We start from the raw sequence: 12,635 nt of genomic DNA, 5'->3' as shown, positions 1-12,635 counted from the left end.
CTCTGTACTGTTATCCGTGCCTTCCTTCGGATGTTGTGATGATGTGTTCAGTAAGTAGCACCCAGACTAAAAAGACCTTGTTGTGAAATCAAGCAACATTAACTCATTAAGTCAATAATTCATGGATTCTTTTATCTAAAGTGGCAACATCACACCATCAATTCACAAAACAGCCACTTCTCCGAAGTGTATGTGATGATAATAATGGATTTTCTAACAATACACTCTCAGAGCAAGGTCACTGCGCACAGATGCGCTGGACGCCATGATCTGACCTAGGTCAGCAAAACAAGCTTTATTATTGAACCTAATTATGAACTATCAAGATAATGGCCTAGACTAAACTGTTTCCTTAGGGATTATTTAGAAACTAGTCAGCCATTTTAGGTTCAAATCTACTGTACAGCACTACCTCCCAACGCTGAACAAAGTACATATAGGTACAGTGTATGCATACAGACATACTACACACCCATTTCTCAATGTCCCTACAGTTGCCAAAGACAGGTCAGGTGTGCAAAGCACATATTCAAATCAAACTGAACTCAGTTTTTGATGGGGGCAATCTAGTCAAGTGAAAACACAAAATAAAAGCATGTGCACAAATCTTTGTGGACATCCACAAAGGGGTAACGATCCAAATTTAGCTTTGGTTTTGCTTAAGTCTAGAAGTAAAGGCCTTTAAATACATTCTGATAATAATGCAATACTAGTAAGCAAAGAGAAACAAAGCGTAAAACTGTTTGGAATACCATTAACTGTTTTCAGACCAAGCACAGTAACACTCATTATGTTATTAATTTATTTCAAATACATTCCATAAGAGAGCTCATGGAGGAAAAGTATTTCATGCATCTTACATTTCCCATAACTTAAAATAACACATGGGATCAGTGCTGCCTTGTGTCATTTTTGCTCAGCAGAGGGTATTTTTACTTTTTTTCCCCCAACCCCGGAAGATAAAACATTTCAGTTGAGTTCACTTCTCCAGCCAGAAAAGTCATTAAAATGTTTCCTTCCCCCGTGTGCCTTACACTGTAATTCTCCCAGGTATATAGAACTGACTCATTATTATTTTATATTTCAGTCCATGTAATTATATCCAAGTTTCAGAAAGGAATAGTTCCTTGAGATCAGAGATCTTTTAGTGTTAGAAGTAAAGCCAACCTCTGAGTATTCCTAGCAGGGGAAGATTGATTCCCTGTATGATTCCCTCAATTATTTAAAATTATCTTGTTTTTATTTAAGGTTTTGATTCATATGATAAGAAGAGACCTAGTTTAGTGATGTTTGTTTTTCTAAGATCAGAGTTATGTTGCTGTGATAAACTTCTCACCTTTTCAGCTTCCAGTCCCAGTGAACCAGTCAACCTGTATGAATTAACATGATGTGATTGACCCTGTACCTTGCCTGTGGGTTTGTAATGAGATCCAACCCATGGGAAAATGTGTAGGGAGAAGGGAGGGGGTGGCTCAGCCTGAAACCTTTCCTTTAACTGGTTGGCCTGTGAACCCATGTGAGCTGCATCTCCCATAGAAGTCGTGGTTTGAAAGTAACCCTTTCAAATCACACTTGGAAAGGTTTGCATAGCCCTAGTGCTAATACACTGGGGCAATTTGCAGAAAATTTCATATTCCTTCACTCCACACTGACAAAGACTGAAGGTTCACAAGCTCTAGGCCAAAAGAAGCCATAAGGGAAAAGCAGTTTTTCACAAAAATCAAGATAAAAGAATGACTTTGTCATACATTGATGGAGAGAATCTTTAGGAATAAATGTAAGATAGAAGGAGTGGAGAAAAAGACTACTTTTGCAGGGGCACTGCTGAAAAAGCATATTAATTTTTAAGAAATGGACTTTTCTCCGTTCATATCCTGAATTCATATCCTCATTTCATATCCTGAATTAGCCAGGCTATGTTTATTCTGTATTACACAGAGGTCTATAGCAAGGCTTCTGAGTTTTTGTATAATTATGTAATACAGTCTGGAGGAATTTGAGAGTTAAAGGCATGTGACTTAAAGGCATTTTTAAAGTATCTTTTAAAGATTTGTGTAATAATTTATATGCTTGTTCTATTAATATGGCAAGAAGAAAGAGCAGAAACTTCCTAAGTAGAATTAGAGGCCCTGGTAGCAGCATTCTCACATGAAGTACAGGTTAGGCAGCAGAATAGGACACAGGTGTATTATGTACCAACTGAGGTACAGAAAAATACCAAGCATTCCTTCCAAGTCCTAAAGGAACCCAAGCCATTATTTTACAAGAAATTCAGAAGGAAAAACAAATATCAGTTAAAAAAATTAAAATTTACAAATTTTTACAAGTAAAATTGCAATTATTTACAAATAAAAAAATGATAAACAAACAAAAAAAAATCCTAAGCTACTGAAGTGCCAAGGAAGAAGTTGGAAACACCAGCAAAATGCTCAACAACTAAGAACATGAAAGAGCAGAGGAAAAAAAGACATGGCTGCACAGGTCTATGGTATTGCAAAGAAAACAGGGTGAAGTCAGTTATTTTGAAAGAAGGTTTTAAAAAACCCCTGTTTTTAAAAGAAATATTTTGAACAAAATACCTAAATCTCCAGAAGACCCCCTAAGTATAAAGACCAATTGCTCCTGAGTTGAAATAAATGCAACTATACCATCTTCCAGCAGAAAATTCTGGCTCTGAGTTTAAGCCATCTGTCCATGAAAACAAATGTTTGTGTTTTAATAGCTCAATAAAGAACCAGTCCTGTTGTGGTACAGTCCTATTTACTCCTTCACAATCGCAGCTCAGATACCTTTCAATGAGAGCTTGGTCAATGTCAATAAATTTGGGACTGAAGTCTGTCTAGGCATCCAACCTACAACATTATTTTTGTACATGCTGTACTTCTACAATTCTCATGGATTTCATGAAAACATGGAGCTACCAGATAATGTCCACATAGATATCAAAATATAGTTTTAGACATCTAGTGGTAGGTAAATGAAATTTGAAAGCAGAGTTTTTTGGCAGTTAACGTTCTGGAGCAATCCTGCTAACTTTCCCACCCCTTATCCTCTCGCTTTTGTCCCCTTGCTCCTCACCTTGTCATGGCTGCACCAGCTGCAGCAAACAGCTGGAAATGAAAACAGGCGAAAACTGAGGAATGGCACAGAAAGGAGACAAAGAGACAATGCTTAGTAAGGTTTTGGAGCACAAAAAATTCTTGGCTTCTATAGGAAAGAGAATGCCTCAGTTTTACATCCTTGCTCCAACAAGCCACTTCAATACTTTAATTATATTTTTAAGACAAGATGGTGACACACTCTATTGCAGTGTCCTACTTTCAGGAAGCTGTACATGGTTTCCCTGCTACAGGCTGCAAGAAGCATTGGCTCCTTGAGCAAACATCATGAAGTCTAATTAAATAAATGAGAAGATTCTTGTTAATGTCTCTATGTTCTGCTCCTTGCGAGCAAAACATCAGAGACATTAACAAGAATCCTCTCATTCATTTAATTAAACTCTTTTTTTTTGTTGAGCAACATGAAAACAGAGAGTGTGGAAGGCACTTAAGGTACTGCATTGCTAGTTAAAATTTTTGGAATTTTTGTGCAAAGAAAAACATAAAAGAAAAACGTGCAAAGAAAACATGAAATCGTGGTAACTCCAAAGAGAATTTGGTACAGTAAATTTCTAAGGTACAAATCATAGTGGGAAGCACTGAGAAGTCTTGCATAAATTGTAAACATATTAGTCAATCTGTTTTTTTGTGTATGCCCTCACCAGTCTGTTTTTTTGTGTGCACCCCCAGCTTTGGGAAGCAGACCAAGCCTTTTCCATAACCTCACAATACACATGTGCTGAATCAGGCCAATGCATTTCTTCATACATAAGTGCATGCAACAAAATCAATTGTCTGGAGCATTATCTGATGTAGCCAGCCAGTGGAAGGCACTTTACATTTTGTTTATGCCTATTCCTGTTCACTGTTTTAAAATAAAGCATCTCTAAATGGCGATAACTTTTCACTATAATTCTGCTACATTTCTAGATTCCAGATAAGGAAGGAAATGCTGAATAGACATGGCTACAAAATGTTAAGAGGCAGAATACTTAAAAACATTAAAAACAATGTGTCATTTAAAATAATTTCAAGGAGAATGTATATATTCTCTCTCTCCTACTTTTTCTTAAATACAATATTGAAAATAGAGGTAAGATTGAAAGGCATCAGGCAATCTTTCGATAACAGTAAAGAGAAACTTCTTGACAGACTGGATTATACTTCTAACACTGTTCTCACCTTCCTACAGTCCTCAGTTATTGCCAGATCCTTGCTGGAATCAACAGTTTTTATCTGCTTGTGACTGTAGATAAGTATCAGGATAGTAGAGTTACCAGCTACAATAAGAGGATACACAGCTTTTGTGCTAATAAGCACTTCTGTTTAAATGTTAAGAGCAATTAGTCCTTTTGTGCCAACTATTGATTATGCAGACTGATAGACAAAAATCCCACACAGCCTCATTCTTCTTTCTCCTGTATTTCTAAAGAGCAAAACAGGCTTAAAGCAATTGTAAAGCAGAGTGATATTCCATCTTTGGAATCAAGAGCAGCTTAGCTGTTTGAAAGAGCAATGGTGATGGGTTTGACTAGGAGTGAGGAAAGCAATTTCTGATGTATTTCTTTTCCAGTGCTATTTCATGAAAATACCCAATTTTGATACCAGCTTTCTGGAACAAGTATAAAGAAGGTTATTTCATAAAAGGTTTTAAATATAAATAATTTTGGTTGTTTCTAATTATAACTTTTTTTTTTTTGCAATTGACTTTTGGAACAGTTAGTCTACACGCAGTCAATTTAAATTTGCTTTCAAAAGAATAAACATAGTTCAAAGTTCGTGGATTTAGAATCATCTTCTGACTTATGCAAGGGGCACCACCATGACATTATCTTCAACCATGACTGCCACATTTATAGTGTATATATTTGTCAAACTGCTTTATGTACAAATCATGTAGCATCAATAAAATTATTTTGGAGGGTGTTTTATAAAAAATCACTTTAAGTAACAACAAGCCCATTGCAATAGTACAAATGCACATTCTTTCTAAAATGTAAAAATGCTCATTATAAAAAGAAGTAAAATAAATATAAAAAGAGAAAAATCAAAGTTTATAACAATTTGCTGTTTCAAAATAGCATTTGGATTTTATTTGCTCAATCATTTCCAGGTTTTAAATACATTTAGGCTAAATATAAAGAAACACTGAAAGAGCAATTGCCTGGCATAAGAGCCACAATTTTTATTGTAGCAACAACAGAGTCAACAGTTACAGCAGGTGTTACAAGCCTATTATTGTATTAAATAAGTGCTTTCTATTCTTATCATTATTCCTTTAGGCATATTTTCATCAAAACATGGGAATCCTTGAAAAACCTAGAGCAAGACAAGGCTGGAATTCAATATCTCCAAATTTTCAGCAATTTGTTGAAGACTCCCTTTTGAGACAGAAATATAATGTAGATTAAAAGAAAAGCATAATCTCTTATAATTTCATGTGAAAAGCAGCACGGCATTTAATTTTGTATGTGACTGCTTTTTCATAGTTTTTATATTGCTGCGCTGCTGCTTCACACAGAAGTGACTGTGAAGCTATTTCATGAACTGCTCATTGATCTCTATGAATTTATTACAAGCACTCTGGACCTTATTATAACAGCATCCTTGAAAGACAAGCATTTTGAATGTCACAAGGAGATGTTGCTGTAATAAAGGAGAATGTAATAGGCCTTCATGCACAGTATTTGTGAGCCAGAACATTTTCAAAGAGAATAATGTAAGTCAGTGCCTTATAAGGAAGGTAGACCCTATACATATTGCAGTTTGAAGATTTCTTGATATAGTACATTAAATCTATAGAAGGATTCTGTTTTCAGACATACACCAGAGCATATCAGCCTGTATCATAGTCACATTTTGAAGAGAGTACACAGGAAAATTAGTACACTTTTATCACTATTTTACCTGCATGAAGATGAATACAGAGTATGAACATTTGGTGTACATCAACAAAACTGATGGGAGCATTAAATTCCTGTGAATGTATAAAATATTTTTACAAATTGATTGTAATTTAAACTTATGGGGGAAATGTTTTGATACTTCTACATGTTTGGCATCTCTCTAATTACAAAATTAGGTGTCTAAAATCCTCATGTGCTCTGGCCATATACACATACTCTGGCCAGCATTTGGGTCCATGACACAAGTATTCACACAAAGGAAATACAAATTTAAGAGCTAAATTTCTATTCAGAAAACACGTAAATGTCTTCAGGGTTACTGGTATTTGACACATGCAAAATCATTGCCATGTATTTTGGCAAGTACTTATTCAGCACAGTCATTTATGAAGTTTAAATGTTTAGCATTGGGTTATTCACAGCTGTATTTTAAAACAAAGTAATCTAATTATATGACTCTGCCATACCTGATTAATGTTTTCTTTTGCCAGGATTTCCTTCAGCTTAAAAATACCTTCTCTGTTGTTTTGCTTTCCATGAGCACTGTTGCTCCCATTACTGAAATCTCTACTCAACCATTAGGTTACTTTTTATAAGTGCACGCATTGCTTTTGAAAGCTGTTGAACTTCCAGATTTATGACACTGAAAATCTAAGCCATTGATCCACCAGGCAAATACATTACAGAGAGCACTGGCAATGTACAGCAGCTGCTTTACTGAAGAGCAATTTCAACAGGCTTCAGCCCTGACCTGGGGCCTGTCTCTAGAAGGGAATAGAGTTCAGACTTCTTGAGTCACTGAACTTTGCAGCCTGAGCCGGAAAATGTACAAATACCATGTATTGTCACAGGGATGGCAAATTAGCAGTGGTGTATACAGCTCCTTGTTTAGAAACCTGGTTAGACCTTGGCATTCTCTGAAGCTAGAGTACATAGGACTATATTTGCAAGATGAATCTTTCAAAAATAGTGTGCATTTCCTAGAAATGTGGCAGGCCTTTTCTTGAAGACACACCACATAGTCAGAAGCTTGAGTAAGCTTTTAAATGACACACTATTGAGACACAGCTCTGAAAACATGTGTCTTGGAAACTGGTGCTGAAATGAGATTGTCCAGAGCAAGTACTAATCCTTCAAGGGCAAAACCGAGATATGGTTGCTTTCAAAAATCTTGATGTCAAGTAATGACAAAATATAGGACGATATAGATAAATCAGTCTTGACCCATTGCCACTTTCCAGTGACATTTTTAGCGCTCAGATGGACAGTAATATCTGAAATGCAATAGCTAGATAAATAGCAAACATTCATTAACTGAAATAGAAAGGGTTCTGAATAGATCCTAAAAAAACATACAAAGATACAAGTTGAGTTTTATTAGCTCTTCATAATTTATCTAATGCATAATGGTTCCTGGAAAATATGTGCCTATCAAACTTTTATTCAGCTGTGACTCAGTGATCAGAAAGGTACACATTCATGTCTGAAGGAAAGATTCCCTCCCAAAACAAAGCTAAAGATATTGCAAACAAATTACACAACAAAAACCAATTATACCTAATAGAATATACCTTGAGTGTAGGAATGACAGTTGCAAAGCAACTTGTTTGAAAGCTTACATTGGGCTGTTCTGTTGGCAATAAAACTGCGTTTGACACAGTGAAACAATTTCTGCTGGTGCAGGATTGTCCTGATGTTCCACAATAGATATGTTTGCTCGCATAAGCACATCCTGCATGAAGGGACTAGAGCCAAGAAATTACTCTAAGTCAAAGAGAAAAGCAGAAACTTAACTCCTAAAATTTTCAGCTTTTCCAAACCACTACATAAATGAAAAAATGCATGCACCTCCATTTTCCTATTCTGGCAAATCGAGTTAGGAAGGGCTTGGACAATGAATGAGACAGAGACATGATGCATAATTCTGATCATCTGGAAAAGGTACAATTTAATTTTTTTTTGTATGTTTGTTTTTGGGGGGGCGGGGGAAGAAAAGCAGATGCCAGAAGTGTACTTATAATAAATAAGGAAGCAAGAATATTAATATGGCATTTGGCAATTCTGGAAGAGAAACATCATGGGACATTATATATATATATATTTCTCAGGACAGCGGGGTTCTTCAGGAAGAGAATTAGAAATTTCCCACCAAAAAAGTCCTCCTGATTCCTTGTCAAACATTTAAAAAGGTGTTTAACAAAAAATTATTTGCAGTGAACTTTTGTATCATTTCTGTGTACTAACTGTTGGAAGGTGATAAGAAAGAGGTAAAATGGAACATTTAAATTTGCCACTTGAAAGAGATGTATATAAACATTTAGAAATACACATATGTTACTAGACATTAGACAGGAATACACTGACAATTTACTGTAAAATCAGCAATTACAATTAATAACTTCTACTGAGGGAAGCAGATAAACATGTGGAGAGAATTAGACCATTCTTAGACTGGGGACTTTTTTCCCTCATGAACTTTTTAAATGCCTGGAATTAATTTCTTTTTTTCCTTCATTTAATGTAAGTGTTCTCTTATGTTTTATGGTTTCAATTGGTTTGCTAAAGAGAAATAGCAGCTTCTGTATAATGTGATTTAGGACAAATTAGAAACTTTGAAATATATTTTCGTGTTGTAAAAATGATCTTAATCAAGGTTTAACAATAATATATTGACAATAACGTCTGAAATGTTTTCCTGGAATCAAAGAGAAAAATTCTCATTTTCATAATGTATCATTTGACAAAAAAATTTTATTAATTAATTGCACTACCATTTCTGACTATTACAGTTGTAATGACTTCTGGAGAGTCTTCTACATCCATTAGATGTCTGCAGGTCCCATTTCCTAATCTCAGTAATGACTAGAGTACTGTTGCTGTGAGAAGGCTGATTAAGGAGCCCACCTGGAAGTGTTAGGATCTTTCCCCTGTCATGCCAGCACAGGAAGATTCACTTGTAAATTCCAAGGTTATCAGCAAAAGCTTTTAGAAAACCTCATTGAAATTTTCAAATTGGTAAAATTTATGAAAGTAAGTTTCTATTTAAGGGCAGAAGAAACTCTGAGTAGCTGTCTAGTAAGCAAGATCTGAGCCCAATTTTCAAGACCAACTTTTTTCATAAAGAATTAATTAAGTTAAAACATTGTTCCTGCAGCCAAAACTTGATACACTGATGCAGAAAGATTAATACAGCTAAGCATCAGAGAGAAGAAGAATTTCCTTCTAATTAAAACTTTCTGGCAAGATAACTGAATTGCCCTCGTATTAAAGATTAATGCTTTTGATAGCTTTGATGGCTCAATATCCCCTGTAAATCATAAGAGTAAGATGCTTAAAAAATTGATTCAAGCTTATTAATTGCAAAAATAAAATATCACAGCATCTGCAGCAACTATAAAAAGTTGAGTAGCAATCACTGGCAAGTTAATTTTTATTTCTTTTTAACATGCTGCATTAGTGAAGTAACTAAAGCATTGCTGCCTCAGGGCTGCATTTTGCACACAAACATTCACTGACCCATGTGGTTTTCTGGAAAAAAACTGCTGTGTTTACAAGAATAAACTTATTTTCCCTTCAGCACATCTGCAGCTGGGCATTAACCTGTCCTTACCCAGAGAGGGTGTATGCCAGCTGGAAAATCAGCTTCCAGCAGGTGGAAACACAGAATCACTCTAAGGTTAAGCCCTGAGGATTTTTGTGTTGTCATGCTAAACTTTACTCCTCAACCCTATTTAATTTGAATTTATTGAGTTTTCCAATGGTTAGACAATAAAAGCAAACCCTTTCTTCACATAAAGGTGTCTTAATTTGAATGTGAGCAATATAAGTTATTTCAACATGCTCTGTGAGAAGCCCTGCTTTAGAAGGGCTTGAATTTGTGTTTGTGCTGAGCTCTCAACAGTATCAACCTTGGAATATATGGGGCTGCTTGTGGAAAATATTACGCATTCTAGAGACTTTTGATTTTTTAGATTATTCTTTAAGAGATTTATGACAAATCAGCTGAAGATCTTCATACATAAAATTCAAGCTAGAACTTGTTTAAAACAGGATATTTCTCCTTCCTAATTTCCTGTCTTCTGACACATGTGGCTAAAGCAAGAATATAAGGCGTAGAGGTATCATCAACATGGACATATTTCCAGTTCACAGTAAATTGAGAAACTTCCTGAAACTCAAACTATTTCAATAAAATAAGTAGAAACTTTCTCCTAACCAGGTGGTATATAACACTTCCAGGCTTCCTTTTGCAAGTGCCACTGGCTAACAGGTTCTAGAAATTGAAATTTAACAAGAATATTTTTTGTACTTCTTCATACTGCTCTTATTTATCAACTCTGCTCATGGAAAATTTACAGAAGCAATGCCAGGAATACATCAAAAGTGGTCCATTTTTCATCATGCAAATACACTACCTGGAGATACAACTTTTTCACCAAGGCACTTTCTGTTTATTCTGGTCTGTTTTAGTATTTTTTTCCGACTCCAGTATCTTACATGTTTATAATATTTTATATTATTAGCTATTAGAGGTAAAAGAGAGCAAAATTTGATGACATATGCTAAAGAACAGTACAGGAGACATTGTAAAGTTAATTCTCTCCTGCAGGATTTGGAGAAGAGAGAGCAGATTATGTGCATCAAGGCATATTCTGATTCCATGACTCACAAGGAAACTGAAGTTGATTGCATGCACAAGAATTAACCCATCATTTTTACTTATAGAAAACCTTACTGGTTTTTGTCATTGCTTCTGCAGTTAAAACAACACAAAATATATTTTTTTTTTGGTCTGAAGAGCTAGTTGTTGTATTTTGAAAATAACATGTATTCTGAAAGTAATATAGAAGTTTTCTTGGAGTAAATTTTTTGTTTTTAAGAGACCTAGAGGCCTGAGATAAAGGAAACCAATGAAAATCTTCAAACCTGGACCCAGTAACAGGCACTGATATTTATCTGTACTCTTGTTTGAGCACTTCATGTTCACAACCATTTCCACATCAGCCATTATAAGGTTGAATTTGAAGGCTGTCTGTATTTAATTGCAGGAGGAACAATAACCTATAGCCTGATCCAATACAGGTGACATTTGCCCTGTTCACTAGGGAGCATCTTTTTAGTGTTTGAAGGAACAACTGCCTACTGCACTAATTTAATGGCTGCTTTGGAATGAATCTGCAGATGCATTTATGTGCAAACACCCTGGCTGGTGCAGGAAAGAAAAAAAAATCAAAAAGGATTGACACTAAACACTGAGTACAGGGAATAACACAAGCATCTGGGTCTTTGTGAAGCTGTTGTAAATGGTTCTAGTTGCCTAAAACTGTGCTATAATGTTGTCTCTGCAAATGGCTCAAGGTCTTAAGTATTTAAGCAGAAAAAAAATCAAATTTCATTTCTAATTTGAAAAAGTGATTCCAAATAGCTTAGAGTGAATATTTTCTTTTTTCTTTTTTTTTTTTTTTTGTTGTCTCAAATATAGATGGAATTCAGCATCCACTTTGACAAGTAGTACCCACCCAATCTTGTTTTTCCATTTTTTAAAAATTTCAATACTTGCTTACACATACAGGCATCCCCAGACACTTCAAAGGTACTGGAGCAACAGGCTACATAATTTAACTTAAAGCAAGTTAAAAGAGTTGAAAGAATCCATAGTACTGCCTTCCCTTTGAAGTTCAGGAATACTTTCTTTAGCTTTTTATATTTATAGTTGGTCTATCCCAGCCTTTGGGGATTCAGATTCTGCACTCACTGGATTGACTGAATAAGACTGTTTTCCTCAGTGGGGGCCATGTACACTTAAAATTGTGGCAAACACTACCCTAAGAGCCCTCCTTGCAGGATAGATCTCATTCTAATCAAAATTTTATCATTATATTGTATATTTTTTAAATTAGGTTTTTTTCTATTTCAGGTGTGGTCATGCCACTATTACAGAGCACACCTGAGAGCACATTAAAAGTCAATGGAGTAACTCCTACTAAATTCACTGGGCTTTGAAATCAATTTCTTCACATTGATTTCAAATGGAACTGAAAGAGGAGTTGTGTGGGCTTATGAAGTTGGAATGGAGGAAAAAACTACTGCATTTGCCCATATTATCATAAATAAGGTCAACAAAATGAAAACTGAATCATTTTTACAGCCAATAGCTCAGGCTGGATAGTGTCAGCAGAGATCTCCCTATTTGAAATTGAGGTCAGCAACAAACACACTTAGATGCCTGAAATTCAATGTCCCAAAAAATGCATGCAAAGAAGGAATGGAGATGAACTTCACTGTGCATCTTTTCCTCAGACCAATATTTGAATGAATTAAAAAAGTTGATCAGGAAGATTTTTACCTGAGAAACTTGGTAGGGAGCTGTGGTGTGAGTAGGGTTATGCTCCTTGAAAAAATCTTTCTTCTGGGAGGTGTGATGTGCATACACAGCATCCACTGAGAAGCAGGGAGGTCACTGGGGTCCAGTGACACACAAGGATACAAGTTCTGTCCATGCAGCTGTCGAAAATTTTGCTTGCCTTAAACAGTAGCAGCACCACAAGATCTCGTAATTGAGTGCTCCAAATTTCTTCTTCTTGTGCTCAGGCACCTTGCTGTTTTCTCAACATTGCCACCCTTGGTCCAA

This window comes from Motacilla alba, chromosome 10, assembly GCF_015832195.1.
Source record: "Motacilla alba alba isolate MOTALB_02 chromosome 10, Motacilla_alba_V1.0_pri, whole genome shotgun sequence".
In the NCBI taxonomy this organism is placed as follows: Eukaryota; Metazoa; Chordata; class Aves; order Passeriformes; family Motacillidae; genus Motacilla; species Motacilla alba.
This window is presented reverse-complemented; position numbering follows the sequence as displayed.